The following is a 24,139-nucleotide window of genomic DNA, read 5'->3' on the forward strand; positions in this document are numbered from 1 at the left end:
AAGTGTTTTACTTAATTAAGGGAGGAGCTGAGTTATATACACCCATCCCCTGGGGACGGTTTGTAAGGCAAGAGAAAATTCCAACTGTCTCCTTGCCACTTTTCTCATCAAATTATTTCATTACATTCAGATACACTTTTGCAACACTGACTTTGACAGATCCTGGAGTTATGAGCTCATAAATACTGGGGCGGGGGGCGGGGGGGAAGCTGGAGACACACACTTAATGGGAAATGTTCTCATAATCAAAAGAATATTTCAAGCTGTGACAATGGAGGCCAAGAGAGGGAGAGGGAGCTGCTTTTTCTTCAAAGAATAACGGGATGCTGAAATTAACCCAGCACCTGCCGCTCTGTCTCCCTCCAAGTCAGCTTGTGGAAGGTGGAAGTCAGGAGCATTTGGATCTAGTCCTGGCTCCACCATACTTACTTTGAGTGATAGTAGCTTCTGTTTTTTCTTTCATTTATTTTACAAATTTTTATTGAGCACCTACGATGTGCTAGGCACACCGTGCTACATGTTGGGAATACAACGATGAACAAGACAGGCTTGTTTCCTACCTTCACAAAATTTAGAGTCTAATGGGAGAAAAATAATATAAACAAGTAAAAGAATAAATAGCTGATAAGCATATGCTTACCCTATGATCTAGCAATTCCACTCCCAGGCATAACCCAGGAGACATGAGTGCATATCTACCAAAAGATACGTTCATAGCAGTGTTTGCTACTCAATAGCTCCAAATCAGGAACAACCATCAGGTTCGTCATCAGCAGAACGGGTAAATAAATTGTGGTCTATTTATATAATGGAATACTTTATTACAATAAAAAAGAACAAACCGCTGTTGCGTGCATCCACATGCAAAAACATGGATGGATCTCACAGACAGAGATAGATGAAAGAATTTGGACAAAAAGAGTGCAAACCATCTGATTCCATTACTACGAAGTTCAAAAGCAGGCAGAACGCACCTATGATAAATCAGATAGAAATTAGAATAGGGATTACTTTTAGGGAGAAGAGGCAGAGGGAGATTTCTAGAGTGTGGGAAACATTCTATGTCCTGATATGGGAAGTGTTTATTTGTATACATCTGTAAAAATTCACTGAGCTGTACGCTTGAAATATGTGTGCTTTACCATATGCATATTATACCTCGATTAAAACAAACTTTTAAAAGAGAGAAGAGAAAATAATTTAAATAATAAATAGCTTGAATTAATTTCACATGAGAGACATGAAAAAAATAAAACCAGGTAACATGGAGAGTTTCTTGAAGGTAGGAGTAAGGTGTGGGCAATAATAGGTGGGGGGCGGGGCGCAGAAGAGGCCCTCTGCAGAGGGAGCTTAGATCTGGTACCAGAATGTCAGGAAGGAGGCTGCCCTTGTGAAAATCTGAGGAAAGAACATTCCAGAAGGGAACCAGCAAGAGCCAAGACCCTGAGGTGGCGGCGTCGTGGCATGTCTCAGGAACAGCATGGGGTCCGGAATGGCTGGAGAGAGAGAGCAGTGGAAGAAGGGCCAGAGGGGCTGTCAGGAGCTGGTCAAGAAGGGTCCTGGAGAACCTGCTGTAGAGCACAGGGAACTCTACTCAGTGCTCTGTGGTGACCTACATGGGAAGGAAATCCAAAAAAGAGGGGATATATGTATGCATATAGCTGATTCACTCGGCTGTGCAGTAGAAACTAACACAACATGGTAAAGCAAGTATACCCCAAAAAAAATTAAAAAAAAAAAAAGAAGAAGAAGGGCCCTGGAGGCCAAGCAAGGGTTTGGATTTTATTCTAAGTGTGATACGAGCCATTGGAGGGTTTAAGTAGAGGAATGACATGACCCAATTGACCTGATTTTAAAAATCAAGGCCACACACCTAGTCGAATGGGAAAACAAAAAACAAAACAAAACAAACGCTGATAATACTAAGTTGGTGAGGATGTTGAGCAATAGGAACTCTCACACGCTGGTGGTGATGTAAAACAGTGCAGCCGCTCTGGAAAACACTTAGACCGTTTCTTACAAAGTTAAACATACACTTACCAAACTACCCAGAAATCCCACTCCTTGGTATTTACCCAAGTGAAATGAAAGCCTACATTAAACCAAAGACCCATATGCAAAGGTTTCTATCAGCTTTATTTATAATCATGTAAAACTGGAAACAACCCAAACGTCCGTGGTTGAGGACTAGAAAAACCAGCTGTAGTACAGACACACAATGGATGCAGCGCAAAGAAGCAATAAGCGATTCATACCTGCAACAACTTGGATGAATCTCAAATGCGCTGTGTTAAGTGAAAGAACAGACACAAATAGTTACCTATGGTGTGATCCCATTTATAAGACATTCTGGAAAAGGTAAGCCTATGGTGATGGAGAACAGGTTAGTGGTTGCTGGTGGTTGAGGCGGAGGGAAGGGTTTGACTACAGGGGGCTACTAAGGGAATCTGGTGGGGATGATGGAACTGTTCTGTATCTCGGCTGTGGTGGTGATTCCCAGTTCTGTGCATTTTTTTAAACTCTTAGACTAAACACCAAAAAAAAAAAAAAAAAAAGAATGAATCCAACTGTACATAAGTTTGTTTTTTGTTTTTTGGGTTTTTTTTGCAGTACGCGGGCCTCCCACTGTTGTGGCCTCTCCCGTTACGGAGTACAGGCTCCGGACGCGCAGGCTCAGTGGCCATGGCTCATGGGCCCAGCCGCTCCGCGGCATGTGGGATCTTCCCGGACCGGGGCACAAACCCGTGTCCCTTGCATCGGCAGGTGGACTCTCAACCACTGCGCCACCAGGGAAGCCCTGTACATAAGTTTTAACATAATTTTTAAATGTAAAAAGTAAATACAGGGCCTCCCTGGTGGCACAGTGGTTAAGAATATGCCTAGCAATGCAGGGGACATGGGTTCAAGCCCTGGTCCGGGAAGATCCCACATGCTGTGGAGCAACTAAGCCCGTGCACCACAACTACTGAGCCTGTGCTCTAGAGCCTGAGAGCCACAACTACTGAAGCCCGTGTGCCTAGAGCCCAGGATCCCCAACAAGAGAAGCCACAGCAATGAGAAGCCCACGCAACACAACAAAGAGTAGCCCCCACTCGTTGCAACTAGAGGAAGCCTGCGCACAACAATGAAGACCCAATGCAGCCAAAAATAAATAAATAAAATAAATTTATTTTTTAAAAAAAGTAAATACATTGGGTTATACTTTCCTATTAAAACATAAAGACTATCTGAGAAGTTGAAGCCATATTGATTTAGGGCATCCATCCAAGAGTGGGCGTCCAGGCCTCCCCAGGCATGAACTGCAGAAAGTGTCACACACTCACATTCTGCTTTGCCTCTGGACGTCTAATGTTTCTAGAGCCACTTATCTGCTTCATAGAGGACTGTCTCAGAAGCAGCTCCAAAGACAAGGATTCACATGCAAGTGGCTTGTTAAGGAAGTGTTCGTACAGGAGCTGGACAGGAGATGAGGAAGGAAGGCAGGGAGGAGAGAAGGGCAAGGAAGCGTGGGATTTCAGGAGAGTCTCAGCGTCAGCCTGATCCAACCGGGAGCTGAGGAATGTAAGTGACACCTCAGAGTTTGCACCTGGGGGCATGGGAGCTGGGCTTTCACGCTCCTGCACCAGGTGGTCTAAGGCCAAGGGCCACCCAGGGGAAAAACTCCCAGACACTTCTAGGTCCCTGCATGTGCTAGTGAATAGCTCTAGTAGCCCGAGGGCAATCCGCTGATGAAAGTCTCACAGGAGTCCTACCAGAAGAAAGCACCCAGAAGCTGGGGATGGACACACAGAAATGGGAAAGGCAGACCTGAGGGGGTTTGGTGGGACACCAACAATGTCCACTCCATGGGCAGCATCCACCAGATATTCACTCCCAAGTCTAGAAAATGTCAAACCTGAGAGCATAGACCTGTAATAGTAGCCAAACAGTCTGGGTTCGAATGCTGGATCAGACTAGCTGTGTCACCTTAGGCAAGCTGAGCCTCAGTTTTCTCATCTGTAACATGGGGATGACAATAAATCTCCTCAGAGTTGTTACAAGAAGCTTTGAAAAGTATTTAGCTTGGGCTTTCATTCTATTTTTCAAAACTTATTGGGACTTCCCTGGTGGTCCAGAGGTTAAGACTCCACACTCCCAATGCAGGGGGCCCGGGTTCAATCCCTGGTCAGGGAACTAGATCCCACGTGCCGCAACGAAGATCCCATGTGCTGCAGCTAAGACCCGGCCCAGCCAAATAAATAATAAATAAATTTTTTTTTAAATTACTTGTTCCTGTGCTGGTCCCCACACTTTCAGAGAGACAAGAAATCACTTGAACTTGTTCCATGGGTGATGAAGCTGGCGTGAGTATCCCAAACCATTTGTGTGTAATTGGCTTAATATTTGGAAAATTTTAAAAAAGATCCACTTAGATCCTCTCCTCAAAATGTATACAAAAATAAATTCCAGGGCTTCCCTGGTGGCGCAGTGGTTGGGAGTCCGCCTGCCGATGCAGGGGACACGGGTTCGTGCCCCGGTCCGGGAGGATCCCACATGCCGCAGAGCGGCTGGGCCCGTGAGCCATGGCCGCTGAGCCTGCGCGTCCGGAGCCTGTGCTCCGCAACGGGAGAGGCCACAGCAGTGAGAGGCCCGCATACCGCAAAAAAATAAAAATAAAAAAAAATAAATTCCAGGTAGAATACAGTTACTCAGCAATCAAACATTTAAAACTTAGGAGAAAATAGAAATGAATATTCATCAAATGGGGAAAGATGTCCTAAATTCAAAAGCAGTAGGGAAAAAAATCACAAAGGTAAAGATTAATCGATTTGATTCATGAAAGTTAAACCACCTCCACAGAAACAACTCACAAATGAAACATATAGGCAAACAACAAATTGGGATGTTGGCAGCAGAAACATCCCTAGTGTAGTGTAGAGAGAGTTCTTACAAATCAACAAGTGAAACACCAAGACCCCAAGAGATAAATGGACAAAGAGCATTCACAGTGTATCCAAAAAAAAAAATACAATGGCCAATAAATAGTAGATTAAAAATGTTCAGTCCTGGGCTTTCCTGGTGGCGCAGTGGTTAAGAATCCACCTGCCAATGCAGGGGACACGGGTTCGAGCATTGGTACGGGAAGATCCCACATGCCACGGAGCAACTAAGCCTGTGTGCCACAACTACTGAAGCCTGCGTGCCACAACTACTGAAGCCTGCGTGCCTAGAGCACATGCTCTGCAACAAGAGAAGCCACCACAATGAGAAGCCCGCGCATCGCAACGAAGAGTAGCCCCCACTTGCCGCAGCTAGAGAAAGACCACACATCTACGAAGACCCAGCGCAGCCAAAAAAAAAAAAAAAAGTTCAGTCCTACTAAAACATAAGAAATTTGAAGAAAATTAAAAAATGTAGTATTCATTTTTACCCATCAAGTTAGCAAATTTTTTTAAATAAGTAACACAATGTTGGAAAGGGTACATATAATGGACACTCTCATACAATGTTAGCATGAGTAAAAATTGGTTTTAAAAAAATGGATTGCTCTTACAGGTCTTTCGAGAAGATTTTTCTGCCTTCCCCTTCTGTCCTTCTCGGGGCATCTCAGTCCTAGATGCTACCCTTGGGATCTCTACCGCCGTTACGTGAATGGTAGGATACAAGTGACATTACGGTAAGGGCTCTTTGTAAAAAATTGCAAACAAATGATAAAAATTTATAAAAGGAGGGAATTCCGTGGCGGTCCAGTGGTTAGGACTCTGAGCTTTCACTGCTGAACACCCAGGTTTCAATCCCTGGTCGGGGAACTAGGATCCCATAAGCTAGGAGGCAAAAAAAAAAAATTTATAAAAGGACACTGAGTACATTTTAGAGTCTGGCTATCAGTTTGACATATTGAGGTCAATATGTTTATTAATCTGCATTAATCATTTCATCAAAAATTTTAATGTCCCCCAAAACAGGAGTATTCATCTCTAAAATGTTTACAACCCCCAGACCCAGTAGTTACACTTCTAGGATGTGAGTCTAAGGAAATAATTTGAAATACAGTAAAAAGACTTTACACACAAGGTTTGTTTAATCACAGCATTGTGATGTAATAGTAAAAAATGTAAAACAACCCAAATGTCTAATTGAGAATGATCAGTAAATTGCTTAGACAATGGTGTATTACTCAATAATTAAAAGTAAAAATCATGTAGTGAGGTGGATGGACCTAGAGTCTGTCATAGAGAGTGAAGTAAGTCAGAAAGAGAAAAACAAATACCATATGCTAACACATGTATATGGAATCTAAAAAAAAAAAAACCATGGTTCTAATGAACATAGGGACAGGACAGGAATAAAGACGCAGATGTAGAGAATGGACTTGAGGACATGGGGAGGGGTAAGGGTAAGCTGGGATGAAGTGAGAGAGTGGCATGGACTTTACTACCAAACGTAAAATAGATAGCTAGTGGGAAGCAGCCGCATAGCCCAGGGAGATCAGCAGTGCTTTGTGACCACCTAGAAGGGTGGGGTAGGGAGGGTGGGAGGGAGACGCAAGAGGGAGGAGATATGGGGTTATATGTATATGTATAGCTGATTCACTTTGTTATAAATCAGAAACTAACACACCATTGTAAAGCAATTACACTCCAATAAAGATGTTAAAAAAAAACAACCACCAAACACTGGGGGGGGAAAAAAAAGTAAAAACCATGTTTGTAAGGAGCTTCTTTTTTTTTAATAAATTTATTTATTTTATTTATTTATTTTTGGCTGCATTGGGTCTTCGTTGCTTCACACGGGCTTTCTCTAGTTGCAGCGAGCAGGGGCTACTCTTTGCTGCGGGGCGCGGGCTTCTCATTGCAGTGGCTTCTTTTGTTGTGGAGCACGGCTCTAGGTGCACGGGCTTCAGTAATTGCAGCACACAGGCTCAGTAACTGTGGCTCGCGGGCTCTACAGCACAGGCTCAGTAGTTGTGGCGCACGGGCTTTGTTGCTCCATGGCATGTGGTATCTTCCTGGACCAGGGATCGAATCCATGTCCCCTGCATTGGCAGGCGGATTCTCAACCACTGCACCACGAGGGAAGCCCAGGAGCTTTTTCAATAGTGTGGGGATATTGTATATTCACTATGCACTCAATTATGGGGAAAAAATGAATAGGAAAGACAGAAGTAAAAGGTAATAGTGGTTGTTTCTAGGAAGTGAAATTACAGGTAATTTTTATCTTCTTTCTACTTTGCTATACATTTCCCAAACCTTCCATAATGCACATGGATTACTTTTCTACTTTAAAAAAAAAGGGGGGGGGATATTCTAAAAAGGGAATTTAAAAAAAAAGAAATGACAGATACCTTGTCTTATTAGGAACAATTTATCCTTGTGAGCGTAGAGATGTGGGAGGAACAGATCACTTCTGGATGATCCCTGGGAGCAGACCCAGGACTGGGGGCAGGAGGTGGCCTTAGAGAGACAGATGACAGCTATGAGTGTAAGGAGAACCTCAGAGGGACAGAGCTGTCCTCTGGTGGAGCAGGCTGTTCCAGGAGAGAGGAAGCGTCTCGTGGCCAGGGGTATTCAAGCAGAGACTGGATGATTCCTTCTCAACAGTGTCATAGAAGAGATTCAAGTGTCTGAAGGAGGATTAGAATAGATGAGGAACGTTTCAGCCTAGAAGCTGGGGAAGTGTGGGTGACAGCGGCAGAATCTCAGTCAGTGGGGCAAGGTGGCCAAGGAAATGTTTTTGCTCAGACAGGGAAACTTGATTGGAGGATCAGGGTCCTCCCAGGTCCCAGCCTGGGAGCAGGAATGACCTGGGATGCCCACTTGTGCTTTAGGCTTTCCATCCTGGAGTCTCAGCTGGCTAGAGAGGGGCTCTGAGTGTGGACTCTTAAACTTGCTGGGCAGGTTTCAGCAGCAGGTATTTTTAAGCGTTAGCAGTATTACTCTGCCCTGCCTCAACTTCCCCCGGTGCAGAGGGTGTGTTCATTTGAAGCCTGGGCCTCAGGGACAGGGTGGGTATTGAAACAGGTGGGAAGGAGGCAGGGCTTTGAAAGAGTGACATAACCCGAGGACATGACATAAACTGATTAGAGCCAAATGGATCCAAGATGGCGGACAAGTTGACTTTTTCCACTAGACCTTGGGCCTCAGCATATGCTCAATCAGCAAACTAAATGCCACACCCACAGGCGCCATGACAGTTCCAAGACAGACTCTAAGGATCAATTCCTGGAAATCCCCACCCCTTCCTGAAATAGCTGGAATGCTCCTCCCACTCATTAGCCTATGAAATTACCCACTCCTATGAAAACTGACAACCCCATACCCTGGTGCCTTTCCCACCCGAGATGACCCACACTCTGTCTGTAGAGTGTGTTTCTCTCTAAATAAATACACTTCTTACCTATCACTTTGTCTCTCATTGGCCGGGCTGGAGTCCCAGCCGCGTGGGCTCAGGTCCCAATGTGAGGTGCACGGTTTCAGTATGGCTATGGCTCCGTAAGAACAGAGAAGGTCCCGGCAAATAGGCACAGTGCACTACAGTGTAGCCAGAACTTCCGCCTCCCCCCCTCCCCAGGCCCTCACATTCCTCCTCAGCCATAGCCAGTAATGTAAGTAGACAGGGTAGGGGGTCCCCAGAGAAAGAGAAACAGGCATGGCTTTCTTGACATAAGAGAAGCCATTTTGGCCTAAGCCATTTTGTGGTCTAAGGCTGGCCACAATGCTTGCCCTTGAACAAGTCTCAGTAATCACCGATTTCGAGGGAAGTCAGGGAATGCAGGAACAAAGGAAAAGCAGTCAGGAAACAATAGCTCAGTGATAAAACCGAGTCCTGGCTCCTCCTCTCGGGATGTACCTAACAATCTGACACAGTCTTTGCGCTCTGCAGGGACTAAGGCCCCCACCCGGGTGGAGGATGGAATGATGACGTTGACCCTCGTGACTTCAGTCAACTAAAGCTTGGACTCTGTCGACCTTGGCCCCGATCCTATGCTGAGTTCTCCTCTGCTCAAGCCCCTTCATGCACGTACCCTGAGCTTAAAACTTCCCCGGTTGTGCTGCTCAGGGAGACACTGCTTTGGGAAAGATCCCCGGTGTTCTCCTTACTGGCTGCAAGTAATAAGTCCTTCCTTCTCCCGATCTCTGCCTTGGCTGTGTCTTTGCCTTGACAGCCACCAAACTTTCAGCATCACCAGCCATAGTTGAAAAAACAGAGCAATCAGGCCATTTGTCTGAGGTCACACAGCCAGTTCATGGCAGAGCTCAGACTTAAATCTAGGGCTGCTACTTCCTAACCTAGTGACATTCCTTCTTGCTTCCTCCCTTCCTTCCTTTCTCTTTCTCTTTTTTAAGATAAAATATATATATTAAAATAAATACATATATTATTCAGCTTGGGCCGACATAACAAAATATCATAGACTGTGTGGTTTAAACAGCAGAAATCTATTTCTTGGGCTTCCTTGGTGGTGCAGTGGTTAAGAATCCGCCTGCCGGTGCAAGGGACATGGGTTCAAGCCCTGGTCCGGGAAGGTCCCACATGCTGCGGAGCAACTAAGCCCATGCGCCACAACTACTGAGCCTGCGCTCTAGAGCCTGCATGCCACATCTACTGATGCCCATGAACCTAGAGCCTGTGCTCCACAACAAGAGAAGCCACTGCAACGAGAAGCCCGCGCACCACAACCAAGAGTAGCCTCCACTCACCGCAACTAAAGAAAGCCCGCATGCAGCAACGAGGACCCAATGCAGCCAAAAATTTAATTAATTAATTAATTTAAAAAAATAAATCTATTTCTCACAGTGCTTCAGGTTTGGAAGTCCAACATCAAGGTACTGACAGATTTGGTTTCTTGATGAAGACCTTCTCCCTGGCTTGCAGACAGTTGCCTTCTTGCTGTATCCTCCCATGGCAGAGAAAGAGAGAGGAATCAAGCTCTCTGGCATCTTGTCTTACAGGGACACTAATCCCATCATGAGGGCCCCACCCTCATGACCTTATCTAAACTTAGTTACTTCCCAAAGGCCTCACCCCCTCCAAATACCATCACATTGAAGGTTAGGGACTTCAACATATGAATTTGGGGGGAACACAACTAGTTCATAATAACATACATAGCATAAAATTTACCTTTTTAAGCACTTTTGAGGTGTGCAATTTAGTGGCATTAAGTACAGTACTGTTGTGCAACCATCATCACCATCCATTTCCAGAACATTTTTCATCTTGCAAAACTGAAACTCTGTATACATTAAACATTTATTTCCACTTCTTCTTTCTTATAGGTCATCTGTCATTTCTCTTAAGAGTTAGTGTCATCAGGTCTTGATATCAGACAGTCCCAGGTTGAAATTCTGGCTCCACCACATACTGGTTGTGTACTTTGGTCAAGTCATTTAACCTCTCTTAACCTCAACTTTCTTCTCTACAAAGGTCTGGGTGAAGATGAGTAGAGTTCTAAAGCTCCTGGCACAGAAGCTGCACACAGTAGGTGTGTATTAGCCTCCTTCCTTCTTCCCTCCACCTCTGCCCCCCGGGCAAAGTTCAGATAGTAAAACGTCCACCCATCTGGTGATTTCTGCTGGAATGACTCCCAGCAACACTTTTACCCAGAGCTGAAGCCTCTGAATTAATGAGTTCCAACAGATCACCTGAGAATTATTTAACATTTGAAAGCAAGAAGTTCCTTTACTCTAGGAGTGGGAAATGCACCTTGTTAAAGGACCTTCTTCAAGATCAGGTGGGGCTTTTTAATAGGAGTCTTGAAAATATGGCCTGGACCCTGCAAAAAGACCCAGAGGGACCAAGCCCCCCTCCCTCTGGCTGCAGACTTCCCTCTTTTCAGCATCACCCCATGCCCAGACACAGCCCCCTCATCCTCCCCCAGAACACCTTGAACACAGACAGTCATGTGTAACCAGGCTTTACTGAGGGGTTTTTGTGATAATGGAGATGTTAAAATCCCAATCAGGAAGCAACTTAAAATTGAGAGCCAGGTATTTCTGTTCTAAAAGATCTTTGAATTAGGGGTCCCTGGGCCCAAGCTTCCTGATAGTCACAAACTTCGGGCCCTGGGCTCAAAGCCCCTTGGGTCCAAGCCTAGACAATCTGTCAATGGCAGTGTTCTTTCCTGTTAAGGCTGGAAAGAACCTCAGGATCCTTCTCAACACAGCACTACCAAGGGATAAGATTTATCACATGAAATAAAACCATTAATCTAAACTTTAGACCCTAAATCAATAGATCATAGGGAGGGATCTTCTAGCTCCATTGTACTTTATATCCATCAAAAGAACCAAAGCTGGACTTCCCTGGTGGCGCAGTGCTTAAGAATCTGCCTGCCAATGCAGGGGACACAGGTTCAAGCCCTGGTCTGGGAAGATCCCACATGCTGTGGAGCAACTAAGCCTGTGCACCACAACTACGGAGCCTGCACTCTAGAGCTTGCAAGCCACAACTACTGAGCCCGTGTGCCACAACTACTGAAGCCCGTGCGCCTAGAGCCCGTGCTCCGCAACAAGAGAAGCCACCTCAGTGAGAAGCCGGCGCACCCCATCGAAAAGTAGCCCCGCTCACTGCAACTAGAGAAAGCCCACGCACAGCAACAAAGACCCAACGCAACCAAAAATAAATAAATTAATTAATTTTAAAAAAAATGAACCAGGGCTTCCCTGGTGGCGCAGTGGTTGAGAGTCTGCCTGCCGATGCAGGGGTCACGGGTTCGTGCCCCGGTCTGGGAGGATCCCACATGCCGCGGAGCGGCTAGGCCCGTGAGCCATGGCCGCTGAGCCTGCGCGTCCGGAGCCTGTGCTCCGCGGCGGGAGAGGCCACAACAGTGAGAGGCCCGCGTACCGCAAAAAAAAAAAAAAAAAAAAAAAATGAACCAAAGCTTTACAAGGACCTTGTAAATAGATGACCAAATGATTTGCGACAAAGATTCCAGGATTTCACGAAGTCCCTGGTTTTCCTCCCAGGCCACAAAAATAGTTGGTACCCATCAGACACCCTTTGTCAACAATTAGTTAATGATCCAACTTAATACACTAAGTTATCTCTAATGATGACAGTTGGGCCCCGCAGAGCAGTCTGAGTGTATTTCTTTTCCCCCCTGTTCCTCAGACTGGCAGTGGGGACTATGAATGGCTGTTTGATGTGCCAAGACAGTTAAACAGACAGAGCCATCATGTCCACTTGCTCACCCACCTGTTCTTGGCTGGTCACTGGCAGATTTGGAAGAAACTCCCTTCACGTTTCCAAAGAGGCAATGCACTGCTCTGAATGTCCCTCTTATTATTATCGATCTCCCTAGGTTTCTTTACGGCCAGAAATAAGGCATCCAGTTAGATTAGGGGCTAATTTGGCCTCCGAGGCATGACGTGTTAATACAACAGCTGAGAATCATGCAGGCCCCAATTTTAGTTAGAGTTGATCGAGCACATTCAGAGTAGCAGCAAGGCCCACCTTGCCCTTCAGGTACCCCTTCCAGCTGTCATCTGTCTCCATCCTTTCTCTGCTTACCACCCCCTAACTCAGACGGGGGGGGTCATAAAGTAGCAAACAGCAGGCACTGCCAAAGGCTCAGACATTCCACAACTCCATAGCTGAGCCTCCAGCCCCCCAGTCTCTCTCGGAAGTGTGAAGAGGTGGCTCATGCTGCCTTGGGAGTCAGGCCGACGTGGGTTTTAATCCTAGCTCTACTGCATCTTGCGGGACCTTGGGCAAGTCACTGCTCTGAGCCTCAGTTCCCCCATCTGTAAATAAGTGGGTTAAATTGGCACCTCTTTAGGTTGCAGATGCAGAAATCTGACCTCATCTTTTGCCTCGCAAGCCCTCACCCTCTCATTCAGCCTTATCAAGTTTGTGGCAAGTCCCTCCAAAGTGCCTCATCTCTTGCCTGATGGCCTTCCAGCCCAAGCTATTCTCATCCTCATCCTCTCTTTCCTGCACTTTATTCTTCACCGTTTGGGTCTCAGCTTTGGAGTCACCTTGTCCAGAAAGCTTTCTTTGCCCTACCTCCTCCCACTGCAGGCTGTGTCAAGGGCCTCGGCTCTGGACCCCACAGAGTCCCCTGCACTCCCATCACAGCCCTCACCTCTTGTCTGCCTCCCCATTAGACTGTGAGCCCTGAAAGCATAACGGCTTGGGGCCTCCTTTGTCTCCACCTCCTCAGCATCAGGCCCAGGGCGGGCACTCAGTGAATGAATAAATCAGCCTGTGATGATGAGTTACTGTTCTGGTTACTATTGCTGTGTAACAAGCTACCCCCAAACTTACTGGCCTACAATTACTTGCTTAGGCTCATAGATTTCATGGATCAGGAATTCAGACAGGGCACGGTGGGCACGGTTTTTCTCTGCTCCATGATGTCCATGGTTCAGCTGGGAAGATAGGAGGCTGGAAACTGGAGGTGTCATTGCTCACACCTCTGGAGATTCATGTTGGCTGCTGGCCGAACCCTGGGACTTTCAACTGGACTGCTCACAAGTGGCCTCTCCCTATGGTCTGGGCTTCCTCACAGCCCAGTGATCTCCACATGGCAGCTCAGAACTCCAGGGCAAGCCTTCCAGTGAGCAGAGTGGAAGTGTGCTGCCCTTTAATCACAGTCTCAGAAGCCATGCAGAGTTACTCCCATTGCCTTCAAAGAATGTACGGACACAGTTTAAAACTGTCCCCGTTTTTCTTTCAGCTTCCGCTTAGGACATAGAAAGCTGGAAAGAGTATCACTTCCATCTTTACAACAAGAAAAAGCCAGATAATCTGTATTTTATAGCTTTCCTCAAACCTATCAGAGAGCTGAGATCAACTCGTCTGAAATCTAAAGAAACACAGGCACCTCCAAGGAAGATGGGACATGAGCCCTTGCTTACTGGGGGCAGACGCCAGGTGTCATACAAACTGGTGAGAATTCAAATAAAATTTTAAACAAGCTGCTAAGGCTGAGTGTGGGCTGGTATGAGGGAATTTGCACCCGCTCGAAGGCTCTTCTCTGCAGACGGCACTGGGTGCTCTAAGAAAGGGTGGGAGTGGGGTGAGAGGTCAGAGAAAGCCTGCCTGGTGGTGCAGGCCTAGAGGAGGGGAGCAGCAGCCACTGCTGGAGGACAAGCCATACGACATTGCGGGAAGGACAGCAGATCCTGTTGCCCTCATCGTCCGCTGCAGCTGAGGAAAAAAATAGAAAAATCCTTATATGAGGAAGGGGCTGGATCACGAACAAGGCCCCACCCAGAGACCCAGGGACACAGTACCTGCCTAAGACTGAAGCAGTATCAGGACAGTCTCCCGCACGCACCTTCTACCCTCAGGCTAACAAGTACCCAGTAACAGATAGCAGTGGGTTACAGCTTGGCGGGGTGGGGTGGGGGGGCAAGAGCACAGAGGAGAGCCTCTTTGAGGTGCAGGATTGTAGGCAAAGTCTAAAGCTGAGGGTGGGGGCTTCCCTGGTGGTGCAGTGCTTGAGAATCCGCCTGCCAATGCAGGGGATACGGGTTCAAGCCATGGTCCAGGAAGATCCCACATGCTGCAGAGCAACTAAGCCCTTGCACCACAGCTACTGAGCCTGTGCTCTAGAGCCCACGAGCCAACAACTACTGAGCCTGCGTGCCACAACTACTGAAGCCCGTGCGCCTAGAACCCATGCTCTGCAACGAGAGAAGCTACCGCAATGAGAAGCCCGCGCACTGCAACGAAGAGGAGCTCCCGCTCACCGCAACTAGAGGAAGCCCACACGCAGCAACGAAGACCCAACACACCCAAAAATAAATAAATAAAATAAATAAATTTATTTAAAAAATAAAATAAAAAATAAACCTGAGGGTGGAGCAGGATCATTGGGAAAAAAACCCTCCAGCAACCCAGCTCCCAGCCTAAACACAAAGCACACCAATGAAGACCCAATGCAGCAAAAAAAAAAAAAAAAAAAAAAGAAAAAAAAAAAGGATCACCTACAAAAGAAGGTTCAGGAGAGTGGTGACTGAATGAGAGAGAGGGCATTCTGAGAAACTGCTGTTCTTACTGCCCTCTGGCCCACGTCCTCCATTCCTCCGTGTTTCTCCACACTGCCACCTACCTGCAGGCCTGTGAAGTGTGCCCTAGGGAGCGGAGTACTTATAAACAGCCATTCCCTGGTAGCTGAAAGCGCTGTGTGTGGGCAACACATGAGACCCTCCAGGGGTTTGGAAAGGGCCAGAAACCCCACAATAGTGGGTAGGAGGCACAGCCAGTGAAATCATGAGCTACCTCCAGTGTGCCCCAGACTAATGGGGTCTGAGACACACAGATCTGAGACCCCTTTGGGGATCTGGAGAGCTGAGAGTTTTACTTTGCATTGTCAAATGGATCCTACTTCCTCTATGATATCAGTTTTCTTGTTTTTATTTTTTGGCCACACCTTGTGGTAGCTTAGTTCCCCAGCCACAGATTAAACCTGCGCCAAGGACAATGAAAGCACAGGGTCCCGACCACTGGACCACCAGGGAATTCCCGCTATTGTTTTTCACATGGGCAACACTTGAAGATTTTGCACATAAACTTTTTTCTGATGATAAAAGGAATATATCTACAACTACCTGATATAAAACTAATATCACAGCATCAACTGTGAAGAAAAAAGAAAATATAAATATATTATATATGAATGTGTGTGTATATACATATATGTATATATGTATGTGTATATATTGATATGTATATGTATGTACATATATGTATGTGTGTATGCATGTATGTAATGTATACTCTCTTAAGTAATGTGGGGAAATGCAGAAAGATAAAAGTGGAGCAAATAGCTGAAAGAAACAAAAATAGAGATAACAGGGTCTGAAAAACTGGTTACAGTGTTCTAAATCTGTAACTGAATTTTCTTGTACATGCACTTGTGTGATTGTATGTGCATGTTCAGTTTTTTGTATCTCACTAAAAGGGAAGTTATTTGGTGAATAATGTCTTTGGAGACTGAGATGCTAACAAAACTGTTATAATGTAGATGAATTTTGCTTAAATCCCCATCCTGGGACCTTAGATAAGATTTATTTTTCTACAAAGCTGCTCTTTCTTGAATAAACTATTAAAATATCACACACACAAAAAAAAAGAGAGACAAAGCAATCAACAACTAGACTCAGATACAGCACAGATATTGGAACTAATCACGCAAGGATAAACAACTATGACTTAAATAACTATGATTACTATGTTCAAGTCTCTAGTGGAAAAAGTAGACAATATGCATGAACAGATAGAAAATTTCCACAGAGAGGTGGAAACTATAAGAAAAATATCTAATGGAAATGCTATAAATAAAAGGCACAGAAACAAAAATTATCTTAGATGGGCATATTAGTAGATTTAACACAGACAAAGAAAGAATCAGCAGACTTGAAGACAGGCCAGTGGAAATTACCCAAATTAAAACACAAAAAGAAAAAAAAAGAGTTGGAAAAAACCAAAGCAGGGCATTCAAAAGCTTTGGGACAATATCATGGGATATTATGGAATATGGGACAATATAACATACATGTAATGTGAATCCCAGTAGGAGAAGAGAAAGAGAATGGGTCAGAAGAAATGCTTGAAGAGATAAATGGCTGAGAATTTTCCAAAATTAATGGTGGACACCAAACCACAGATCCAAGAAGTACAGAGAACATTAAACAAAACCAAAAAGAAAGGAAGAAAGAAAAGAAGGAAGGAAGGAAAGAAGGAAGGCAGGGGGAGGAAAACAGACAAACAAGAACATACAACCCTGGACACGTTATATTCAAACTAATGAAAACCAAAATAAAGAGAAAATATTGAAATCTTGAAGGCAGTCAAAGGAAAAAAATAAGGCACATCACATTCAGAGTAATAAAGATAAGAATTACAGCAGACTTCTTATCAGAAACTATGCAGAGCAGATATCTTTAAAGTGCTGAAGAAACTTTCATCTTTTAAGTTTGGAGTGGAGTGACATCTTTAAAGAGCTGAAAGAAAAACAAAAACAAAAACTTGTGAACCCAACATTCTATGCCCAGGAAAAACATCTTTCAAAAGTGAGAAAGAGGGCTTCCCTGGTGGCACAGTGGTTAAGAATCTGCCTGCCAGTGCAAGAGACACACGTTCAAGCCCTGGCCCGGGAAGATCCTACATGCCATGGAGCAACTAAGCCCGTGCGCCACAACTACTGAGCCTGAGCCCTAGAGCCCGCAAGCCACAACTACTGAGCCCATGTGCCACAACTACTGAAGCTTGTGCGCCTAGAGCCCGTGCTCCGCAACAAGAGAAGCCACGACAATGAGAAGCCCGCACACTGCAACGAAGAGTAACCCCCACTCACCACAACTAGAAAAAGCCCGCATGCAGCGACAAAGACCCAATACAGCCAAAAATAAATAAATAAATAATTTTTTTTAAAAAGTGAGAAAGAAATATAAGCCCTCTTCAGTCAAACAAAATCAGAGAATTAATTACCAACAGCCCTGCACTATAAGATGTATTAAAGGAAGTTCTTCAGGCAGGAGTTTGATACCAGAAAGAAGCTTGTATCTACACAAAGAAAGGAGAAGTGCTAGAAATGGCATAAATGAAGGCAAATATAAAATTTATTGTTTCAGAATCTTAATTATTCTAAAATATATTTGACCATCTAAAGCAAAACAATAAAAATATATTATGCATTTGTAGTATTTGTAAAAATAAAGTGCGTAACAAGAGTAACACAAAGGGGCTTCCCTGGTGGCGCAGTGGTTGAGAGTCTGCCTGCCGATGCAGGGGACAAGGGTTCGTGCCCCGGTCCGGGAGGATCCCATGTGCCGCGGAGCGGCTGGGCCCGTGAGCCACGGCCGCTGAGCCTGCGTGTCCGGAGCCTGTGCTCCGCAACGGGAGAGGCCACAACAGTGAGAGGCCCGCGTATCGCAAAAAAAAAAAAAAAAATAGAGTACAGAGGATGAGGAACGAGAGCTGAGGTCAGCAGGGCTGAGTTTACTGCTTATTATGCAGGCAGTAGGGAGCCATAGAAGGATGTAAAAGAGCGGAGGAGATGACTGTGATCTGACCAGACTTGTAAGGGGCCAGTGCAGAGGGTGGTTTATGGGGGAAGACCAGCACTGTGAGAGCAGCACTGAGGAAGCAGGTGTGATTATCCAAGCAAAGCGCGTGGCTACTGATCCAGGGCAGGTGTGGGGAGCTCGAGGAGGGGAGGGACAATCAGAGAGGTTTGGGTTGGGTGGGGAGGGACAGGTGGTATAAAAACCAGAAGGCGGAGATAAGGAGGCCTCCACTGAGGGGCAGGGAGGTGTCAGCCAGCTCCTTTCCTCTCGGAAGAGATGTGAATGTCCCACCCTGAGCTCCACCCAGCCGTGCTGGCCCCTGATAACCCCCCACTCCCTCTCCCTCTCCAGTGGCCAGCATTATTCTTCCCATGTGCAGCCCCCTAATTGCTGAGAGATGAAGTGACTGAGGCTGCCCTCTTGCCATGTGACAAATGCCTGTCTGAGCAAGAGCTGGGGGAGGGAGGGAGCAGGACAGATGGAGTCCTGTTCAGCTTCTCTGCTCCCAGATCCCCAGGCCCTGCTGCTCCTGTGGGCTTTGGGAACCAAAAAGATCCTGTGTTTAATGAGGCTCCCTCCCCATCCATCATGCACGGCCAGTGCACTGTGACCAGGGAAAACCCAGCGGCCAAGATCCAGGCCAGGATCCCTGAGTCAGAGCAGGGTGAGAGTGGGGAGGGCTCAGCAGAAAGAACACAGGCTCAGAGCAGTTAAATCTGAGCTGTGTAAATCACCGCACCGCTCTGAGCTTCCTCACCTAAATGAGGATAATGTTCAGCGTGGCAGACGTTACAAGTTGGCAGCTCCACACACACCTGCTCTACTACCTTCCTAAGAGAACTGCGATTGTTTCATGGTGGGAAGGAAACACTCACTCCTCCAGCTCCCCTGGCAGGTAGGGGCCACCATGTGACCCAGTTCTGGACAGTGAGGTGAGACAGAAGCCATAGTGGGCATTTCAAAGATGGGATGCCTGGAAGTGGAACAAGAGGGTAAACAGCATCCTCTGAGGGGATGGAGTGGGCAAATCAAAGGTGAATGAGCTCCTGCCAGTTTCATGGAGCTACCACATCAGCCCAGGGCTGCCATATCTGGACTTCCAGTTGAAAAGAGCTGGGGTTTTAACGTCTCTGTGAGGGTGGAAGATGAAGCTCTAGACTCTGTGAGAGGCCAGGAGTTGGAACTAGGCTCCCTATATTAAGTAGAAGTTGGAAATGAGCTATTTCTTCCTTGGATGATGACTAGATAAAAACTGCCAAATAACCCTGCACTACAGCCTAGCAGTAAATTTCCGACCCTGGGCCATGGAAGGAAAAAAGTTATCTAAGATAAACTGAAATTAAAATAAACTCCATAGATGGGTTTGACAGTAGTCTGGGCACAGCTGTTACCTAGAAGATCTAGGTATTCTGAGACCATCACCCAGAATATAACACAGAGAGAAATAAAGAGATGTGAAATATAAAAGATAAGTTAGGGAATCCTCTGGTTATCCAATGGTTAGATCTCAGTGTTTTCACTGCCATGGGACCGGGTTTGATCCCTGGTCGGGGAACTAAGATCCCGCAAGCCACGTGGGGCAGCCAAAAAAAGAAAAAGATAGGTTAAAATGGAGGATAAGGGCTTCCCTGGTGGTGCAGTGGTTGAGAATCTGCCTGCCAATGCAGGGGACACGGGTTCAAGCCCTGGTCTGGGAAGATCCCACATGCCGTGGAGCAACTAAGCCCGTGAGCCACAACTACTGAGCCTGCGCGTCTGGAGCCTGTGCTCCGCAACAAGAGAGGACGCGACAGTGAGAGGCCCGTGCACTGCGATGAAGAGTGGCCCCCGCTTGCCACAACTAGAGAAAGCCCTTGCACGGAAACGAAGACCCAACACAGCCAAAAATAAATAAATAAATAAATAAATAATGGAGGATGAGACTTCCCTGGTGCAACACTGGTTAAGAATCCGACTGCCAATGCAGTGGACACAGGTTCGATCCCTGGTCTGGGAAGATCCCACGTGCCGCAGAGCAACTAAGCCTGTGCGTCACAACTACTGAGCCTACGCACCACAACTACTGAAGCCCATGCGCCCTAGAGCCTGCGCACTGCAACTACTGAGCCTGCGTGCTGCAACTACTGAAGCCCGCGTGCCTAGAGCCTGTGCTCCGCAACAAGAGAAGCCACCATAATGAGAAGCCCATGCACCGCGGTGAAGAGTAGCCACAACTCACCACAACTAGAGAGAAAGCCCACATGCAGCAACAAAGACCCAACACAGCCAAAAATAAATAAATAAAATAAAATGGAAGATGAAATGAGACAATACATCATGCACCTATTAGGAATTCCTATAAGAGACAATAAAGAGAATGTGGGGAAGGCAATATATGAAAATATAATATATATGAATTTTTCAGAATTGAAGAAAGATCTGAGTCTTCATAGACTCAGTTCAAAGAGGGATAATTAAAAACAAATCCACTCTTTACTGCAGTGAACAATATTAAGAATAAAAAGGAAAACTTTAAAGCTGCCAGAGAAGGGAAAAAGACAGATCCCCTTCAAAGAAGCAACAATTAAACAAGCAGACTTCTAATCAGCAACCATTGGAACCTGAAAAGAGTGGAATAATATCTCTAAACACAGTGAAAAAATACTTACCCTAGAATTCTATACCTAGCTAAACAGCCTTTAGAGAGTGAGACCAAAGTAAACATATTTTCAGACATACAAGATTAATAGTTTACTACTCACAAGTTCTCACGGAAAGAATTATTAAAAGGTGCACTTCGACAAGAAGGAAGATGAACCCATGAGGGAGAGGTGGAATGCAAGGTGAAATGGTCAGCAAAGCTTTTGGTAAAACATGATGGTAAATCTAAGTAAGTTTTTATTGTAAAAAAATTATACTTAAAGTCTCAGGTTTTATAAATAAGATGGAACCAGAATACTAAACAACAACAACAAAGGAGCTGGGAAGAGGACATTTGGAAGGAAGGCAATGCATTCTGAGATTTTTTTTTTTTTTTTTTACCGATTTTGGATTTTGTTAGAAATCTGTAATGTTAAGTACAAGTATGAAATTCAAGTGTAGCCTCTAAAATAATGTTTAGATTGACCAAAATTAAAGATGGGACACAAATTCTTTTGAACTCCTACCATTGTAAAATGCAGTCTGTTTTCCCACCCCTTGAATCTGGGCTGGCTTTATAATCTGTTTTGTTCAAAAGAATACAGAAGTAATACTGGTAACTTCCAAGGCTGAACCTTAAGATATCTACAGCTATTGGAACACTCCTTCTTGAAAGCCAGCCGCCATACTGTGAGGAATTTCAAGCAATAATGTGGAAAGGACCAGTAGAGAAGTACCAAGGCACCCGACCAACAGCCTCAATCACGCTCCCGGCCAGCAGCGAACACGAATTGCCGGTTACGTGAGTGAGGTTGTTTTGGACCCTTTAGCTGTCTCAACGCCCCAGTCACGTGAAGCAAAAGAATTGATAATAAATTGTTGTTTTAAGCCACTCATGTGGGATGACTTATGCTGCAAAAGATACATGAAACAGAACAAAAGTAACATATATAACTTCCAAACAAATAGATGAAAATACCTAAATAAAGAAAACTTGATCGATCCAAAGGGAAGCTTTAAAGAAGAAAATTTAAGAAGTAGAGAATAGAAACTTTTTGCAAGTTTCTCTCACAAACACCCTTTCTGGAAAAACGGTGAAGATGTGAGGTTTAATACGATTTGGGTTTTCAGAGAGGCCAGGCTTGGCTGTGGGGATGGCGTTTGAGGAGTGTTTGTGTCCTTTCTCTGTTACTTCCTAGGCTCCCAGCTGCTGACCAATAGCTCTGACAGCAGAACCACCAAAACTCTCTGGCCTAATTAAAAAATAAAATCAAAGAGAGAAAGAAAAATTTTTATTACACTTTCTTAATGGTGGGAAATAGTTTCAGGCATAAAAAAGCATTCAGCTGGCTACTTCCCAGGCATCAAAAATTAACAGCCACTTCGTTTTATTCTGAGGAATTAATGGCAAATTTTACATGGTGGCATAAAATGTAGGGGACAAGATGAAGGGCACGATTCTTCATTGAAGAGCTCACTCCCCCATCTGCAACAAAGACACTGGTTTGGCCACCGGCTCCCAGCAGAAGCTGTAGTCTCACAGAGGACCAAGTGGGTGATGTAGGACCTGGTGGGGGGAGGGGGGAGGGGGGATCATGTGCAACACCATGGGGAAGTTTCTGAAACCCTCACGGCACAACATTCAAACACTGGTCCTGTCAAACTGGAATCTTTCCTTCCCTCCAGCCACTTCCTCTGCGCCACTCGATCCTCCCTTCCCCCTGAGCGATGGCTGATGAGAACGTCAGACTCAGGGGCAGCAGGCCTGAGTTCTACTCCCTGTTCTGCTGTGGACTTGCTGAATGGCTGCTCTCAGGGCTCAGTCTCTCCATCTGTGAAATGGCCACAAGAGCTCTGGGATCTCTCTGGATCCTGACGTATAGAACAAACTTGGTCTTTGTTTTCACCTATAAATATGGGTAAGAACCTGGGCTCTGGAGCCAGGTAGCGCTGGCTTTGAATCCCAGTTCAGACACTTCTTAGCTTCATGGCCTTAGGCAAGTCACCTCTCTGAGCCTCAGTCTCCATCTCCATACCATGGGAACAACAGTACACGGCTCTCAGGGCGACTGTGAATCTAGATGTCAGGCTGCCTCATCTTCTCTGGCTCTGGGCCCCGCCGCCCCAAGTGAACGCCCAGGTGACACAGGCCCAGGCGCCTCTTCTTGTTTCCACAAAAGTGTTTACTCTAAAACATCACCGTGAACGCTAAAATCTCTGCATGGTGGGGAAGGGAGGGTTTATATCACCCACTCCACAGCAAACAACTGAAAATCCCTTTCGGAGCAAACACCAGTTACTCTCTGAGGAGTGGGATGGAGGTGGCAGGGGGAGCACAGAGAAGGTTTTTTGTTTGTTTTAATTTAAATATATTTGGAGAAAAGCAGCGTATAATTGGCTGCTATATCATGGCTGTTCTTGTTCTTATTTGAAATGTTTCTGAATCCAAATTAAAAAATTTTATATGTATTTATCTTGTATTTAAATATAAATATTTATATTTTCCATAATGTTGATGATTAATTTATGAGAGGAGCAGTAAGCCTGGGGTAAAGCCACACTCCTCCTGGGGGTTCTGTTTGCCTTAGTGGTCCCCAGACCTTCCTCCTGACCACGGGTTCTGGGGCCTCCTGAGCATCCCGCAGGTGTCCCGCCTCCTGCGCAGGCGGCCGCAGCTGCTTCCGTCCCTCAACCCCAACCCCAGCTAAGCAAGCCAGGGTCCTGGGGGCTGCCCTGGCCTCGCCTCCTACTCCAATGTCCAACCCCATCGATTCTACCTCTGGAATCTCGCTTGAGTCTGTCCCCTGCTCTCCAGGTCTGCTGGCCCACCCCCCAGTTCAGCCCCCTGTCATGGCGCATCCCCTCCCTGGTCACTGCACCCGGAGTGAGGTTTCTAAACACAACATCCGATCCCGTTCCTCCCTCCTGCTGCTGCAACACTTCACTGGCTCCGGGGACCTCAGGACAACATCCACACCCCTCACTTGGCATCAACACCCTTGACCCAGAGGTCCTGGGTCCCTCCAGCCTCCTCACTCACAACTCCGAAGCCGGAGCTTCAGGCTGCGGCAGCAAGCGAACTGCGCAAGCGCCCTGCTTGCCTCAGCTATTTCCTGCCGCCATGCTTCTGCCCATGCTGTGCCCTCCCTCTGGTCACCCTTCCCTCTCTGATTTCTTTACCTGTGTCCTCATCCTCAAGACCCATACCTACCACGTCGCTAGACCCTCTGCACTTCTGTCACCTCTGTCACACCTTCCAACCTGGTTTGACCACTCAGCAGCTCCGTACAAAACATGGAGTGAGCACCTAATGTGTGCTGGGGACCCAGCACTGAGTCAGACTGTCCCTGCCCTCAGTCTAGTGAGAGAGACATAGATACAGATGATTAAAATCCTGTTTTCATGATGCTGGTGTTAGGGGAACCACTGACCGAAACCGCCCGCCCCGGCCAGGCAAGATAGTAACCGTTTGCATGAGTTATCTTACAACGGGAGGTCCTGGTAAGGAACACGGAACTAAC

Source organism: Aethalodelphis obliquidens, unplaced genomic scaffold, assembly GCF_003676395.1.
Source record: "Aethalodelphis obliquidens isolate GAN/ISIS:26980383/991018 unplaced genomic scaffold, ASM367639v1 scaffold42, whole genome shotgun sequence".
NCBI lineage: Eukaryota > Metazoa > Chordata > Mammalia > Artiodactyla > Delphinidae > Aethalodelphis > Aethalodelphis obliquidens.